The sequence below is a fragment of the Schistocerca nitens genome, chromosome 1 (genome assembly GCF_023898315.1).
Source record: "Schistocerca nitens isolate TAMUIC-IGC-003100 chromosome 1, iqSchNite1.1, whole genome shotgun sequence".
NCBI lineage: Eukaryota > Metazoa > Arthropoda > Insecta > Orthoptera > Acrididae > Schistocerca > Schistocerca nitens.
In genome coordinates this window covers 981388442-981393405 of record NC_064614.1, presented here as the reverse complement: position 1 = coordinate 981393405, position 4964 = coordinate 981388442, and the positions used below count along the sequence as shown (strand labels likewise).

The window sequence follows — 4964 nt, the reverse complement described above, 5'->3', positions numbered from 1 at the left end:
TTCTTGTTTTGGTCCATACTGCCATCTTGTTTCGTAAACAAGAACTCTAAACATCATCCTTCGAATGATTGTTCCCGTCATATCCCTGAATATTGACAATTTCTCCTAGGACATGAAACTTTCTGGCAGCTTAAAACTGTGTGTCGGACCGAGACTCGAACTCGGGACCTTTGCCTTTCGCGGGCAAGTGCTCTATCAACTGAGCTACCCAAGCACGACCCACGGCCCGTCCTCACGGCCTTACTTCCGCCAGTACCTGCTAGGTTCGCAGGAGAGCTTCTGTATTGTTTGGAAGGTAGGAGACGAGGTACTGGTGGAAGTAAAGCTGTGAGGGCGGGACGTGGGTCGTCCTTGGGTAGCTCAGTTGGTAGAGCACTTGCCCTCGAAAGGCAAAGGTCCCGAGTTCGAGTCTCGGTCCGGCACATAGTTTTAATCTGCCAGAAAGTTTCACATCAGCGCACACTCCGTTGCAGAGTGAAAATTTCATTCTGGAAGCATCCCCCAGGCTGTGGCTAAGCCATGTCTCCGCAGTATCCTTTCTTTCAGGAGTGCTAGTTGTGCTAAGATCGCAGGAGAGCTTCTGTATTGTTTGGAAGGTAGGAGACGAGGTACTGGTGGAAGTAAAGCTGTGAGGGCGGGACGTGGGTCGTCCTTGGGTAGCTCAGTTGGTGGGGCACTTGCCCGCGAAAGGCAAAGGTCCCGAGTTCGAGTCTCGGTCCGGCACACAGTTTTAATCTGCCAGAAAGTTTCATATCAGCGCACACTCCGCTGCAGAGTGAAAATCTCATTCTGGTTCTCCTAGGACACCTAGCATAAAAACTCTGATCAGAAATAGTGTTACATAATTTGAGAGCGGTTCCCCACGCCAGAGTAAGAAATGATATCACGTAAACATTTGTCTGAAAATCTTTGTTATTATAAAAAGAATATTTTAGTAAGTACTCAGTAAGAAACGCATAATGAATTATCAATATATTCTCCACTTGTTTCCACACACACATGCTGTCATTGAATCATGGTCCGTCGCACCACTTTAAACACTTTGACAGTGTCGATTGTTTTCAGGTTTACCAAGATACGTTGATGAAGCAGTTTACTGCATAGACCAATCGTTTTACGTGACCCCACAGATAATAAAAAAAAGAGTGTGATCAGGAAAACCTCTAGGCCATGGAACTAGAAATCGACGACCTGTAACTCTGGACGAAATAACATCTACATAGAACATATGTCAACAAATCTGTGAATGTGAATAACTACTAACTGGGACTCGATCCATTGCCAGAAAGTAACCATAGGTATATTTCATTGGATTATATATGTTTTGAGGAAGCGTTTCATAAAATTTCAGCAGCCTTTCTACAAACTATCGTTAACATTGATTCAGCCATATTCGCCAATACTGCAACTTCAATTATATTTTCCCAGGATAGTGAGAAATTTAAACTGAAATTTGTACTTGATATGTGACAATGGTTGAAGTCTCCGACTGTGTTACGAAATTTATTAAGTAACAATTTTTCAGGAGGACGTAGGCATCAGGAGAAACAAAACTTGAGTTCTACGGTCGGAGCGTGGAATGTCAGATCCCTTAATCGGGCAGGCAGGTTAGAAAATTTGAAAATGGGAATTGATAGGTTACAATTAGACATAGTGGGAATTAGTGAAGGTCGGTGGCACGAGGAACAGGACTTCTGGTCAGATGAATACAGTTTTATAAACACAAAATCAGATAGGAGTAATGCAGGAGTAGGTTTAATAATGAGTATAAAAATAGCAACGCAGATAAGCTACTATGAACAGCATAGTGAACACACTATTGTAGCCAACATTGACACGAAGCCCACACCAAGCACAGTAGTACAATTTATATGCCAGCTAGCTCCGCACATGAGGAGGAGACTGAGGAAATGTATGATGAGATAAAAGAAATTATTCATATACTTAAGGGAGCCGAAATTTTAAAAGTCATGGATGACTGGAATTCGATATTAGGAAAAGGAAGTGAAGGAAAAGTAGTAGGTGAATATGGACTGGGGGAAAAGAATGAAAGAGGAAGCCGCCTGGTAGAATTTTGCACAGAGCATAATTTAATCATAGCTAGCACTTGGTTTAAGAATCATGAGAGAAGACTGTATACGTGGAAGAGACTCGGAGACACGGGAAGGTTTCAGATTGATTATACAGGGTGATTCAAAAAGAATACACAACTTTAGGAATTTAAAACTCTGCAACGACAAAAGGCAGAGCTAAGCACTAGCTGTCGGCGAATTAAGGGAGCTATAAAGTTTCATTTAGTTGTACATTTGTTCGCTTGAGGCGCTGTTGACTAGGCGTCAGCGTCAGTTGATGCTAAGATGGCGACCGCTCAACAGAAAGCTTTTTGTGTTATTGAGTACGGCAGAAGTGAATCGACGACAGTTGCTCAGCGTGCATTTCGAACGAAGTATGGTGTTAAACCTCCTGATAGGTGGTGTATTAAACGTTGGTATAAACAGTTTACAGAGAATGGGTGTTTGTGCAAAGGGAAAAGTTCTGGACGGCCGAGAACGAGTGATGAAAACGTAGCACGCATCCAGCAAGCATTTGTTCGCAGCCCAGGAAAATCGACTCGCAGAGCTAGCAGAGAGCTGCAAATTCCACAATCAACTGTATGGAGAGTCCTACGAAAAAGGTTAGTTATGAAACCTGAACGTCAACTACCCGAGGCGATGGATCGGCCGCCAGGCAGCCCGTGACAGAGCACTTCATCACTGGCCTCCAAGAAGCCCTGATCTTACCCCCTGCGATTTTTTCTTATGGGGGTATGTTAAGGATATGGTGTTTCGGCCACCTCTCCCAGCCACCATTGATGATTTGAAACGAGAAATAACAGCAGCTATCCAAACTGTTACGCCTGATATGCTACAGAGAGTGTGGAACGAGTTGGAGTATCGGGTTGCTATTGCTCGTGTGTCTGGAGGGGGCCATATTAAACATCTCTGAACTTGTTTTTGAGTGAAAAAAAACTTTTTAAATACTCTTTGTAATGATGTATAACAGAAGGTTATATTATGTTTCTTTCATTAAATACACATTTTTAAAGTTGTGGTATTCTTTTTGAATCACCCTGTATAATGGTTAGAGAGAGATTTAGGAACCAGATGTTAAATTGTAAGGCATATCCAGGGGCAAATGTGGACTCTCACCACAATTTATTGATTATGAACTGCAGTTTAAAACTGAAGAAACTGCAAAAAGACAGGAATTTAAGGAGATGGGACCTGGATAAACTGAAAGAACCAGAAGTTGTAGAGGTTTTCAAGGGGAGCATTAAGGAACGATTGACAAGAACAGGGGAAAGGAATATAGAAGAAGAATGTGTAGTTTTGAGAGATGAAATAGTGAAGCCAGCATAGGGTCAAGTAGATAAAAATACGAGGGTTAGTAGAAATTCTTAGGTAATAGAAGAGGTATCGAATTTAATCGATGAAAGGAGAAAAAATTAAAATTCAATAAATGAAGCAGGCGAAATGGAATACAAAAGTTTAAAAAATGAGACTGACAGGAAGTGCAAAATGGCTATGGAGGAATGGCTAAAGGACAAATGAAAGGATGTAGAGGCATATATCACTAGGGGTAAGATAGATGCTGCCTACAGAAAAATTAAACAGGCCTATGGAGAAAAGAGAACCCCCGTATGAATATCAAGAGCTCAGATGGAAAACAGGTCTTAAGCAAAGAAGGGAAAGCAGAAAGCTGGAAGGAATTTTTAGAGGGTCTATAAAAGGGATATGCACTTGAGGGCAATATTATGGAAATGGAAGAGGACGCAGAGGAATATGTGAAGGGTGATACGATACTGCGTGAAGAATTTGACAAAGCACTGAAAGACCTAGTCGAAACAAGGCCGCGGGAGTAGACAACATTCCGTTAGATTTACTGAAGAGCTCCGTTAGAGCCAGCCATGACAAAACTCTTCCATCTGGTGAGAAATATGTACGAGACAAGCGACATACCCTCAGATTTCACGAACAGTATAATAATCCCAGTTCCAAAGAAAGCAGGTGCTGACAGGTGTGAAAATTACCGAACTATCAGTTTTATTAAAGTGACTGCAAAATACTAACTCAAATCATTTACAGAAAAAAGGGAAAAACTCGTAGTAGCCGACCTTGGGTAAGAGCAGTTAGGATTCCGGAGAAATGTAGGAACAAGCGAGGCAATACTGACCCTATGACTCCTCATAGAAGATAGGTTAAGAAAAGGCAAACCTATGTTCATAGCATTTGTAGACTTAGAGAAAGATTTGACAATGTTGACTGGAATGCTTTCTTTCAAATTCTAAAGGTTACAGGAGTAAAATACAGGGAGCCAAAGGCTATTTACAATTTGTTCAGAAACCAGAGGGTAGTTATAAGAGTAAGGGGGCACGAAAAGGAAGCAGAGGTTGAGAAGGGAGTGAGACAGGTTTCTAGCCTACCACCAATATTATTCAGTCTGTATATTGAGCAAGCTGTTAAGGTAAACAAAAGAAAAATCTGGAGTAGGAATTAAAGTCCAGGGAAAAGAAACAAAAACTCTGAGGCTTGCTAGTGACATTGCAATTTTAGCAGAGACAGTAAAGGACTAGGAAGAGCAGTTGAACGGAATGAACAGTACCTTGAAAGGAAGATATAAGATGAACATCAACAAAAGCAAAGCAAGGATAATGGAATGTGGTCGAATTAAATCAGGTGATGCTGAGGTAATCATATTAGGAGATGAGACACTTTAAGTAGTAGATGGTTTTGCTATTTGTGAAGCAAAATGACTGATGATGGTTGAAGGATATAAAATGTAGACTGGCGATGGCAAGGAAAGCGTTTCCCAAGCAGAGAAATTTGTTAACATCGAATATAGACTTAGGTGTCAGGAAGTCTTTCCTGAAATTATTTGTATGGAGTGTAGCCATGTACGGAAGTGTAATATGGACGATAAATAGT

The 4964-nt window shown here is 41.3% G+C and overlaps 1 non-coding gene across 1 annotated transcript; it reads left to right on the top strand.

The window, feature by feature from the left end:
• Positions 1-347: 347 nt before the first annotated feature.
• On the top strand, positions 348-424 carry Trnas-cga (transfer RNA serine (anticodon CGA)). Its single transcript has one exon. It is a non-coding gene; the product is annotated as a tRNA-Ser (tRNA).
• The last annotated feature ends 4540 nt before the right edge of the window (positions 425-4964 follow it).